This window comes from Jaculus jaculus, chromosome 11, assembly GCF_020740685.1.
Source record: "Jaculus jaculus isolate mJacJac1 chromosome 11, mJacJac1.mat.Y.cur, whole genome shotgun sequence".
Lineage (NCBI taxonomy): Eukaryota > Metazoa > Chordata > Mammalia > Rodentia > Dipodidae > Jaculus > Jaculus jaculus.
In genome coordinates, this window is record NC_059112.1 from 70,909,536 (window position 1) to 70,923,104 (window position 13,569).

The 13,569-nt window shown below is 36.9% G+C and overlaps 1 non-coding gene across 1 annotated transcript; it reads right to left on the bottom strand.

Annotated features, from left to right (window-relative positions):
• Nucleotides 1-12,139: 12,139 nt before the first annotated feature.
• Nucleotides 12,140-12,244, bottom strand: LOC123453412. The gene has a single exon (XR_006632805.1). It is a non-coding gene; the product is annotated as a U6 spliceosomal RNA (small nuclear RNA).
• Between the last annotated feature and the right edge of the window lie 1,325 nt (nt 12,245-13,569).

Sequence of the window (13,569 nt, forward strand, 5' to 3'; positions counted from 1 at the left end):
TCGGGAGGCAGAGGTAGGAGGATAGCTGTGAGTTCAAGGCCACCCGGGGCTAGAATGAGGCTTTACTTTGGGGAAAAAGAAAAAGCAGCTCTGACTAGCAGCTTTAGATTTCTTGGTAAAAACCTAATGCGACTACCTCTTTTAAAAAATAATTTTTATTGGGACCTTTATGAACATTCTGCAAATTAGCCATATTCCTATCAGGTTATCCTAACTTGTCCCCTCTTCCCACCTCCATCCCAATGAGGGCACTTATCAGTGGGGACATAGGTAATCACTGGCTCATGAATGTACCCGTCTGTTCCTGTCAGGACAGTACCTTACAGTATGCCTTTCCACCTGTGGCTCTTAACCTGCTTTCCACTCCCTTTTCCACAATCTGTTACATTTTCATTAGTCTTTCAGTAATAAAGGTGTTCTTGGTGAAAATACTGGAAACTGTTCTTGGCGCTTAATGAAAATATTTTGAATTAGTCTATATATAAGTTAATTACTTCACTAAATTCAGAGTAATGTCAAATAAACAATTTTTAAATCTTAAAAAAATAATTTAAGTATGGGACCATTGTGGTTGAAACACAGGTGAGAGCAAGCTGTGGATCTTTCCTTTATACAATGGTGGTAAGTTTGGGGGTCCATTACACTGGTAGAGATATTTCCAAATCAAGAATAATTGGAAAGAAAATATACACAAAAGAGAAATAACTTTGCCAAAAGAATATCAAAGTAATTTCAAATAGGGCAATACAGGTATTTTTTAAATCCTTGTGATAAGCTTTAGCATGACCATGACAGATGACTCTTCTGTGACATGAATCACTGTGTGATAGAAATGCCTGCATCTATTTTGTATCTAAGCCAGTCAACTCAAAACAACAACAACAAAAACCTGTTCCCTTACAAGCATCACCTCTTGTAATGTGTTCTCAAAGCATGCTTTCAATACTGACTGAGACACTGAGGCTCACTAGGTTGGGTAAGTGTATGGGTAATAATAGTTTAGCTTATTTTTAAAAATTGGCTGTGTTTGCTATATTTATAATGATGTCTCTGAAGAGAGGTTATTTTGCAAAGTGCTTTGTAGATAAATACAATAGTACAGGCATTTTAGTAAAAAAAAAAAAAACTGTCCAGCTATGTGGACAAATGTGCCACATTTATTCAGGGAAAGGATACATTATGAACTCTTAAGAATTGATCAAGTATGTCCCACCTAAGGCTGCTTCCTCCTTCCATTGTGAGCCAAGTTTAAGAGATATGATGTGACATGGGTAAACATTAAACTTTGTGAAAAATTAGATTCTGAACAATGTGGGCAACTTGAAAATGAAAGAAGTAATATGGGAGTGTTATTCTTTATTCTATAAAAGAAACTTGTCAAAATTTAAGTGTAATTAAAACAAAGCCTAAAGCCCGGCTTATTTATTTTTTCTGAGGTAGGGTCTCACTGTGGCCCAGGCTGACTTGGAATTAAGGGTAGTCACAGGGTGGCCTTGAACTCATGGCAATCCTCCTACATCTGCCTCCCTAATGCTGGGATTAAAGGCATGCGTTACCATGCCAGGCCACCCAGCTTTTTTTTTTCTCAATTTTTATTAGCATTTTCCATGATTATAACAAATATCCCATGGTAATACCCTCCCCCTCCACTTTCCCCTTTGAAATTCCATTCTCCATCATATCCCCTCCCCATCTCAATCAGTATCTCTTATTTTGATGTCATGATCTTTTCCTCCTCATATGATGGTCTTCTGTAGGTAGTGTCAGGCACAGAGAGGTCATGGATATCCAGGCAATTTTGTGTCTGGAGGAGCATGTTGTAAGGAGTCCTACCCTTCCTTTGGCTCTTACATTCTTTCTGCCTCCTCTTCCGCATTAGACACTGAGCCTTGGAAGGTGTAATCGCGATGTTATTCAGAATTCCAGTTACTTCTTTCCAACACTAGGATACCTTCTGAGTCATCCCAAGGTCATTGCCATCTGAAAAGAGAAGATTCTCTCCCCAAAGTGAGAGTAAGGTTAATGTAAGGGTAAAAATATTAAGAGAAGTGCGTACTGAGCAGTTTGATAAGCATAGTATATACATTTTTCCAGATATCAGCAGACATTACAATCCTAGGGATCATGACTAACCCTGATTTAAATTTTCAGTGTCAGGGATGTGTTTCCCTCCATGGAGCGGGCCTCCAGTCCAGTTGGAGGGCAGTTGGTTTCCAACATGACAGACATGCCCTGTTGGCTCATTTGGTCTGGCTGGCCAATTATAAGGCTTGCAGTGTCCACTGTTGAGTATCTTCTATCTCTTTCTCCCATTGAACTACATGTAGGATGGCTTCTTCCAGCTTTCTGTCAGCTGGTCTACATGGAGGAGGTTATCAGCTCAGTTCCAGCAGGATTTCCCAGTGGCCTTGCAGCCCAAGTCTTCAGCAATAGGGTCTTACCATCTATTCCTGGTGGGGAACCAAGGGCCTTGGCAATGGCCTATAATGTTTTGGGGGCATCAGGGACCTCCCTGGCCAACAACTCACTAGAGGTATCCCATCCCTGGCACTGAAAATTTCCTAAGAAAGATCTATGGCTCTGGAGTGTTCCATCGTCTGAAACCAGAGGATTCCATATGATTTATTTGCATCCTCTTAGATTTTGATTAGCCCTCCCTTCACCTTTCCTTTACTCAATCTCTTCCCCTGACCTCACTTTGGGCCTTTTCACCCTGTTAATCTATTCTTCTACTTACATATATACAATACTAACTTATTAAGTACCCTCCTCCCTTCCTTTATCTTCCCTTTACATCTCCTTTTTAACTTACTGGTCTCTGCAGCTGAGTTTTTTCCTTCTCCCACAGAAGCCCAATCATTTGTAGCTAGGATCCACATATGAAAGAGAACATGCAGCACTTGGCTTTCTGGGCCTGGGTTACCTCACTTAGTATAATCCTTTCCAGATCCATCCATTTTCCTGCAAATTTAATAACTTCATTTTTCTTTACTGCTTGGTAGAACTCCATTGTATACATGTGTCACATCTTCAATATCCACTCATCAGTTGAGGGACATCTAGGCTGGTTCTATTTCCCAGCTATTATGAATTGAGTGGCAATAAACATGGTTGAACATGTACTTCTAAGGAAATGGAATGAGTCCTTAGGATATATGCCTAGGAGTGCTATAGCTGGGTCATACGGTAGATCAGTTTTTAGGTTTCTTAGGAACATCCACATTGATTTCCACAATGGCTGGACCAGACTGCATTCCTACCAACAGTGTAGAAGGGTTCCTCTTTTTCCACATCCCCACCAACATTTATGATCATTTGTTTTCATGATGGTAGCCAATCTGACAGGAGTGAGATGGAATCTCAATATAGTTTTAATCTGTGTTTCCCGATGACTAGGAATGTAAAACATTTTTTAGATGCTTATACACATCCATATTTCTTCTTTTGAGTACTCTCTTTAGCTCCATAGCACATTTTTTAATTGGCTTGTTTGATTTCTTATTAACTTTTTGAGTTCTTTATATATCCTATATTTTAATCCTCTATCAGATATATAGCTCGCGAAGATTTTTTCCGATTCTGTAGGTTGCCTCTTTGCTTTATTCACAGTGTCCTTTGCAGTGCAAAATCTTTGTAATTTTATGAGGTCCCATTGATTAATCTGTGGTTTTATTGCCTCAGTAATTGGGGTTGTATTCAGAAAGGCTTTGCCAAGACAAATATCTTGCAAGGTTTCCCCTACTTTTTTCTCTAGCAATTTCAGATTTCAAGGTCTGATGTTAAGGTCTTTAGTCCATTTGGATTTAATTCATGTGCATGGAGAGAGAGAAGAATCTATTTTCATCTTTCTACAGATACATATCCAGTTTTTCCAGCACCATTTGCTGAAGAGACTGTCCTTTCTCCAGTGAGTATTTTTGGCATTTTTATCAAATATCAGGTGGCTATAGCTACCTTGACTTGCATCTGGGTCCTCTATTCTGTTCCATTGATCTACATGTCTGCTTTTCTGCCAGTACCATTCTGTTTTTGTTACTATGGCTCTGTAGTATAGGTTAAAATCAGGCATGGTGATACCTCCCACCTTATTTTGGTTGCTCAGTATTATCTTAGATATTCGAGGTTTTTTGTGATTCCAAAAGAATTTTTGGATTGTTTTTTCTATTTCCGTAAAGAATGCCTGTGGAATTTTGATAGGGATTGCATTAATTGTGAAGATTGCTTTTGGTACGATTGCCATTTTCACAATATAGATTTTTCCAATCCAAGAACAAGGGATTTTTTTTTTTTTTTTTTTTTTTTTTTTTTTTACATTTCCTAGTGTCTTCTGCAATTTCTGACCTGAGTGTTTTATAGTTTTCATTTTAGAGTTCCTTTACTTCCTTGGTTAGGTTTATTCCGAGGTACTTTATTTTCTTTGATGCAATTGTGAATGGGAGTGATTCTCTGATTTCATTCTCTGTGTTTTTCTTTTAACAAATAGGAATGCTACTGATTTCTGTGTATTTATTTTGTATCCTGCTACATGGCTGTAGATGTTTATCAGCTCTAACAGTTTGTTGGTAGAGTCTTTAGGATCCTTTATATATAGAATCATGTCATCTGCAAATAATGATAACTTGATCTCTTCCTTTCCAATTTGTATCCCTTTTATGTGTGTCTCTTGCCTTATTGTTATGGCTAAGACTTCCAGTACTATATTAAATAAAAGTGGTGACAGTGGACATACTTGTCTTGTTCCTGATTTTAGGGGAAAAGCTTCCAGTGTTTTCCCATTTAGTAATATGTTGGCTGTATGCTTGTCATTAATAGCCTTCATTATATTGAGATATGTTCCTTCTATTCCCAGTCTCTGTAGGACTTTTATCATGAAGGGATGTTGGATTTTGTCAAACGATTTCTCTGTGTCTAATGAGATGATCATTTGATTTTGTCCTTCAACCCGTTTATATAATGTATTACATTTATCGATTTGCATATGTGGAACCATCCTGCATCTCTGGGATAAAGCCTACTTGGTCAGGGTGAATGATCTTTCTGATATATTCTTGTATTCAGTTTGCCAATATTTTGTTGAGAATTTTTACATCTATGTTCATGAGGGAGATTAGTCTGTAATTTTCTTTGTTTGTTCTATCTTTGCCTCGTTTTGGTAGCAGGGTGATGCTGGCTTCATAGAAGGAATTTGGTAGGATTTCTTCTTTTTCTATTTTATGGAAAAGCTTAAAAAGCAATGGTGTTAGTTCTTCCCTGAAGATCTGGTAAAATTCAGCAGTGAATCCATATGGGCGTGGGCTTTTTTGAGGTGGGAGAGTTTTGATAACTGCTTAGATATCCATGCTTGTTATAGGTCTATTTAAGTGATTAGTCTCATCTTGATTTATTAGGTATATCATATAAATCAAGGAAACCATCCATTTCTTTCAGATTTTCATACTTTGTGGAGTATATGGTTTTATAGTATGCCCCAATGGATTTTTGAATTTCTCTGGCATCTGTTGTGATGTTACCTTTTTCATTGCTAATTTTATTAATATGTTCCTCTTCTCTCTTTCTTTTGGTCAGATTTGCTAAGGGTTTATCAATCTTGTTTATCCTTTCAAAGGACCAAGTGTTTGTTTCATTGATTCGGTGGATTTTTTGTTTGTTTCTATTTCATTAATTTTTGCCCTATACTTTATTATTTCTTCCCGTCTACTGATTTTTGGTTTGCCTTGTTCTTCTTTTTCCAAGGCTTTAAGGTGAAGCATTAGGTTGTTTACTCAAGACCTTTCTAATTTCTATTTTTTTAAGATTTTTAAAAATATTTTTGTTCATTTTTTTAAAATTTATTTGAGAATGACAGAGACAGAAAGAGGGAGAGAGAGAATGAATGGGTGCGCCAGGGCTTCCAGCCATTGCAAACGAACTCCAGATGCATGTGTCCGTCTGTGCATATGGCTAACGTGGGTCCTGGAGAATCGAGCCTCGCACTGGGGTCCTTAGGCTTCACAGGCAAGCACTTAACTGCTTAGCCATCTCTCCAGCCCTCTAATTTCTTAATATAGGCACTTAAAGCTATGAATTTACCTCTAAGGACTGCATTCATTGTGTTGCAGAGATTTTGGTATGTTGTGTTCTCATCATCATTTGACTTTAAAATTTTTTTTATTTCCCTTGTTTTCTTCATTAACCTATTCATCATTTAGTAGTGTGTTGTTTACTTTCCATGATTTTGTGTATGCTCTATAGCCTTTCTTGCTATTGATTTGTAGTTTGATTCCATTGTGGTCAGATAGAATGCAAGGAATTATTTCAATTTGCCTGTATTTGTTAAGGTTTGCTTTGTGTCCTAGTATATGGTCTATTTTAGAGAATGTTCCATGTGCTGCTGAAAAGAATGTGTATTCTGCAGCATTTGGATGAAATGTCCTGTAGCTATCTATTAGGTCCATTCCCTCTATGACCTCATTTAGTCCAGATGCCTCTCTGTTTATTAATTCCTGGGACGACCTGTCAATTAATGACAGTGGGTGTTGAAATCACCCACTACCACTGTGTTTGGTGTTATGTGTGATCTTAGTTCTAATAGCATTTGTTTGATGAATTTGGGGGCCCCCTTGTTAGGTGAATATATGTTTAGGATTGTAATGTTCTCCTATTGGAGTGTGTCTTTAATCAATATAAAGTGACCTTCCTTATGTTTCTTAACCAATGTTGTACTGGAGTCTACCTTGTCAGATATTAGGATAGTAACTCCTGCTTGTTTTCTATGTCCATTTACTTGAAACACCATTTTCCAACCTTTCTCTCTAAGATAGTGTCCATCCTTTGTAGAAACGTGGGTTTCTTGGAGGCAACAAATTGTAGGATCCTGCTTTTTAACCAAGTCTGTGAACCTGTGCATTTTGGTTGGGGCATTGAGGCCATTGATATTAAGAGATAATACTGAAAGGTGTGTATTCATTTTTGCCATTTTTTTTGTAGTTCTTCCGGTTTTACCTTTGATCTCTTGTGTTAACTAGTATTTGATTATTGTTTGTTTTTTCCCAGTTCCTTATATGTGTGCTTTTGTTTTTCTTCAGCATGGAGGATTCTTTCAAGTATTTTCCCTAGAGCTGGTTTTGTCTTCAAATACTCCTTTTTCTTCCTTTTGTTGTGGAATGTCCCTATTTCTCCATCTATTTGAATGGATAATTTTGCAGGATCAAGTAACCTTGGTTGTTATCTTTCAGGAATTGGAATACATCACTCCATGCTCTTCTGGCTTTTAAAGTTTGTGTTGAGTAATCTGCTGTAATCCTGATAGGCTTGTCTTTGTAGGTAACTTGATTTTTCTTTCTACTGCTTTCAATATTTTTTCTTTTATTTGTATGTTTGGTAGTTTGAATATAATATGGCAAGGAGAAGTTCTTTCCATTTTTTGTCTGGCTGGTGTTCTAAAGGATTCCTGTATCTGTATTGGCACCTCTTTTCCAATTTGGGGGAAGTTTTCTTCTATGATTTTGTTGAAGATGCCTATTATGCCTTTGGAGTGAAATTCTTCTCCTTCTACTATGCCCTGAATTCTTATGTTTGATCTTTTCATAGTGTCCCAAATATCTTGAAATTCCCACTCATACATTTTTCTAAATGTGTCTTTCTCTTTGTTGGCCTATATTAGATCTGCCACCTGATCTTCTAGCTTAGATATTCTGACCTCTCCTTCATCCATTCTACTGGTGAGATTTTCTACAGGGTTTTTCATTTCATTAACTGTGCTTTTCATTGCTAGTAATTCTGACTGTTTTTTCTTTATTATTTCTATTTCCTTACTTATGTCTAGTATTGACCTCTTTATTTCATTAAATTGGTGTCCTGTGTTTTCCTTGATTCCTTTGATTTCTTCTTTCATTCCTTTTATTTCTTCCTTGACTTATTTGAACATATTTATAATCATTCTTTTGAAATCTTTCTCAGCATTTCCTCTAACTTATTCTCACTGAAGGTCATTTCTGATGCATTAATACTTTTTGGTGGATTTATATTGCCTTGATTTTTGGTTTCTTGTGTGTGTGTGTGTGTGTGTGTGTGTGTGTGTGTATACACACACTGGACTATTTAATGATTGGATTTTCTACTTAGCTCGGTATTATTAGATACATCCGACAATCTGATGTGTTGTAACTTCAGGGCAGGAACTTAAGGCTCTCAAGACTCTCAGAGTATTTAAAAAAGTCACCCTATGTGTTGTATTTGCCTGCTATGAGTGTATTCAAGTAGGCTGAGTGGAACAAAATACAGGCAGATTCTAAAATTTAACTAAACAATGTACACTTTCAATGAAAAACAGGTCAGAGTATTTATCCAAGAGTAGGTATTGTGACAACCAGATCCTCTAACTATCCCTTAGGGTGTGTGGTGCCCCACCCAAACTCTTAATCCTGACAACAAGGAGGCTAAGATTTCTGATCTGTTGAGGGTTCCAATTCAGCCTGTGACCAGGTGAGACCCTTCCCTGGTGTAATCCCTGTTACTTCTGCTCCTGTTTGGGTCCTGCTGTTGGTTCAAATAGTCGTGGCCAGGTCCCTGCACTGCTGTTCTCCCTTCATATATTCTGAGTTTGCAGAGAGCTCTGGTTTGAGTGGAAAATTCCCTCACCTGGCTTTTCCTGTGGCTCAAGACAAGCCTGGTGGCTTTCTGGGGAGCTGCCAACCACTGCTGTGGTTGGTGGACCTGCTGGAACTGCTTCTGCTGGCCCTTGCGAGATCTGGATGGTCTGGATCTCTCCTTCTTCTCTGCTGCTGTTTCAATTTCCTATACACCTCACTTTTTAATAAAAGTGTGTATTTTGCTGAAATTTTTTTGGCTTTTTCTCCCTAGGCTTCATTGGCATGATACCTATGCCATCATCTTAATTGGAAGTCTCCCCAGTTTATTTTTTAAGAGTATTTTATTTATTTATTTGAGAGAGAGGGAGAAAAAAAACAGATATATATAGAGAGATAATGGACACACTAGGGTCTCTGGCCTCTGTAAACAAACTCCAGAGGCATGCACCACCATGTGCATCTGGCATACATGAGTACTGGGAAATTGAACTTGGGTCCTTAGGCCTCATAGGCAAGTGATTTAACCATTTAGGCATCTCTGCAGCCCAAGCCCAGCTTCTTAAACTGCAAGTTGTGAACATATATGGGATCAAGTAATTAAACTGAATGCAGGGGTCATGAAAAATTTGGCAGCAGTACACGGATTCTGAACATGCAAACATTAATTCAAAATCAAATATGTGATCTATCCAATGTGCTTGGCATGGCTACCCATGTTGAGCTGCATAGTCTTGCTGCTTCTGAACACACAGTGTAAGCCCTTTTCACTGTGCCCATGGTCATGCTATACATTGCTAATGAAAGTTGTCTGAAACGCAATATCAGATTCAAGGCTATTGTATGCTATGAATCACAGTGTTTTATACATGCAAAGTTTTCTGCTGTTCTGAAACATTGTGGCTTAATTATGAAAAGCAAATCTTTTATTTATTTACGGAGAGAGCAAATGAGTACATGGGCATGTCTGTGCCTCCTGCCACTGTAATTGAACTCCAGATATATGCAATATTTTGTGGATATTGCTTTATGTGAGTACCGAGAAATAGATCACAGGCTTTGAAAGTAAGCACCTTTAACCATGGATCTATAGCTCCATCTCAGCAAACACTTTCAATATCTTCCTACCATCATTCCACAGCATGCATCACATTTGTATATCTCTGGATTGTATTGTCTTAGAGTGTTTCATTTTAAAAATTGCTATTTAAATTTCTAACTTGAGTTGCACAAAAACTATTAAACAAAATTTTGCTTTGAATTATATAGAATAATTAAATTTAAACCACCCTAAGCATACAACTGCTACTTTGTACTAGGTATTTATGCAAAGTGGCATTCTCAGCATTGGTGATCATAAAATCAAAATATTGATCAGCTTTGAAAAATGTTGAAGATATTTAAATCCCGCAAATGTTCAGCCAACAACTCATTCTTAATACAAAAACAAGTAACTATATGCATCTCATTAGTATGTAAATTTGCTTTTTCTTTAATAAAGGTTAAAAATAGACAGATACTAAGTAATTATTTTATTTTATTTTATTTTGGCTTTTTGAGGTAGGGTGTCACTCTGGCTCAGGCTGACCTGGAATTTACTATGTAGTCTCAGGGTGGCCTCAAACTCACAGCCATCCTCCTACCTCTGCCTCCCGAGTGCTGGGATTAAAGGCGTAAATAATTATTTAAAAATAACGTGTGGTTAACTAGCTGTAAATATTTGAACTGTGTATCTATTTTATGTACCTATATGTCAGGGATGGAAATTACACAAAAAATTTTCTAGTGAAAAGGGGTAGCAAGTATAAAGATTTAAGAAACATGGTCTAAAGTTTTGATGGAAAAAATATAAGTGAGCTTATCATTAATTTAATGTTACCAAAAATACTCAAACAATAATTGCTAAGAAAGGTTTTCTTCTACAAGAACAAAAGAGATTTGGGAGTTTGGTGCACTCAGTTAATTATAAGAACTATGAATTATTTGAGATCCTAGAGTTTCTGGGGGAAATAATGGAATTGATGAATGCAAAGTTAGATGCCTGGCACAAAGCATTCAAGAGAGATAGGTTGTTCATCTTGTGCATGCCGAAAAACAAAACACTTGTGAAATAAGGAACACAAGTATTCATCTTCAGTAAGCCATTAAAACATGAGAAGTACCTTCTTCTGAAGTCAAAGAACATCCAGTGGATCCAGAGGCCTGGCTCACTGGTAGATGAGAAGGTCAAGGTTTCCAGAGGCCTGGCTCACTGGTAGATGAAAAGGTCAAGGTTTCCAGGATGAAGCTAAACACAGTATGTTGCAGAGCCAGTGGCATGCTGGAATTAGCTCTTCCCAGCTACAGGAATCAGTTGTACAGTTTTGAGAACCGTTTGCAAGCTGGTTGTCATCACATTCACAGACTTAAGTGGGTCATGGTTGGGAGTATTTACACCATGGAAATTGGCACTAAGGTCTTTTTTATTAATTATTTATTTATTTATTTGCAGAGAGAGAGAGTATGGGTGCACCAGGGCGTCCAGCTGCTGCAACAAACTGTAGATGCATGTGCTACTTTGTGTATCTGGCTTTTTATGTGGGTGCTGGGGAATTGAACCTAGATTGTTAGGTAAAGCAAACTCCTTAACTGTTGAGCCAATCTCTCCATCCCAGTTTTCTCTTCTTCTTTTCTTTTCAAACAACTGGTGGTTAAATTTTTATTAATTTCTTACTGCCTACTTTCTTGTGTCAAATTCTAGTCTTATCTCTTTTTTTACTATCTTGATTTAGCAGGGAGGAAGGAAACTACATTTGTATTTTGATATTTATAAATGAAAGTTTATTATACAGTGATATACAATGTTAAAAAGTAAATTAGATTATAAGTATGATATTTATTGCCTCTTTCAATGATTTTGCACAATTTTACTTAATTTAAATTTGTGTGTATATATGTGAGGTACATGCATGTGCCATAGTGCCTATGTGGAGGACAGAGCACAACATTATGTTGTTAGTCTTCTTCCACCTTGAGGCAGATATGATGCCACTTGTTGTTTTACTCTGGGAAGGCAAGATTAGATGGCCCATGAGAGTTGGGATTCTCCTACCCCTCCTCCTTTTGCTGTGTTGGGATTACAGATGATTGCACCACTTCTGCACCTAGCTTTTCCTGAGTGCTGCAGATCTGAACTCCAGTCAACAGGCTTTTGGATCAGGCACTTTAACTACTAAACTATCTTCCCAGCCTCATTAGCCCAATTAAAAAAACTGATACATATAACTTCGTATACTGATATGAGAATTAATTTGCCTAATAGTTATATAAAATGTTGAGGATTTTTAATTTAAAAATCCATGAACTGATAAATGTGAAAACATTTTATAACTTCTATAATAACTTTTTCAGCTTGTATGAAGGATTTCAAAAATATTTTTGAATCATGAGAGGCCTGATGATAGTTTTGCTTTTAAAATGTTTTCTCTTTGAACAATTTTTTTCAATTAACTTAAACTAATTTTTCCATCCATACATTCATCTTCCATTTTCAACACATTCATTTCTTTTTTTGTGGAAGGAATGGGTTTATTTAAAACATGGAATGCTTCATGAATTTGTGTGTCATCCTTGCACAGAGACCATGTTAATCTTTTCTATATCATTCCAATTTTAGTATAAGTGTTGCTGAAGCAAGCATCATCCATTTCTTAAGTTTAGTTAAACTTTTCCTGTACAAGGTATCATTTGGTTTTTTGAATATACATTGATAAACAAATTATGACCTTTTAAATTTAGTCCTGAGTTGCATGTATGTTTAGTGTGGCTCTACCTCTATATTTGCAAATAAATAAAATGTTAAACAAGAAAACAACACCCAGTAATACTTACATATCTAGTACAATCTTAGAAAGACCCTTGTATACTAATTTTAGTGCATGTAATAAATGTTAGAGAGATATTGACAATAAAATGTAAATAAATAATTAACTGTGAAGAATAGATCTAAATTGAACAAAGATGCCTCCTAAGATTAGAATTTGTAAGAATCTAACATGAAAAGCAAATCTTGTTTGCATGCATAACCCCCTGCTTCAAATAGCATGTGGTAGTTTCTATGACAAGATCAAAATTAGGCTTCACTGCATTAAGCTCATGGTAGTTTTTGCCTCCTGGAGGCTCTAGTAAGAGGTCTATTCTCTTGCCTTTTCTAATGATTCATGGCTTCTTCCACCATGGTTAAATTTAGTTTCCCAGTATCCAAAATCCATTAGATTTGTTCCATCAGCCAGGTGAGTCATCATGTATCCAAGAGCTTCACTCCTTATGATGTTTGAGTCTATACCAGCTCATCATACATGTGTAAATTGTATGTAATAGTCTGGGGCTGGAGGGATGGCTTAGCAGTTGAGGTGTTTGCCTGCAAGGACAAAGAACCCAAGTTCAATTCCTCAGAACCCACATTAGCCAGATGTACAAGGGGGGCACATGCCTGGAGTTCATTTGCAGTGGCTGTAGGCCCTTATGTGCTCATTCTATCTCTCTCACTCTCCCTCTTTCTCTGTCAAATAAATAAATAAAAATAAGTTATTTAAAATTGTAATACTCTGAGCTTCTTGTGGGAAGAAGGTGAGATTTTTGCTTCTGCTCTCTCACTAGGGGGGCTTATTCCTCAATGGTTCTTCATTCTTATCCAGAACCTCTTACTTCTATCAGTTTTCATAAAGGGGTATTAAAATAGTATTGCAATATCCTCAAAAGCCTTTTCTCCTTTCTGGTTAGAATGGGGAAGAAGATCATGGACTTCTTTCTGTCTTGAAGTCATCTATCCTTTTTTCCTCTCTCCATATATACACACATCATTTTTTTTTTTTAACTTAGGAAGACCTTGTTCTGTTCCAAGCACTGTTTTTAGTTCTGAATATTCACTGATAAACAGATAACCCGTTTTTAAATTTTCTTCTGGCTTGCATTGGGATTTCATAGCATTAGGGAGAAATCAACAATGAGATATAATTGGCTA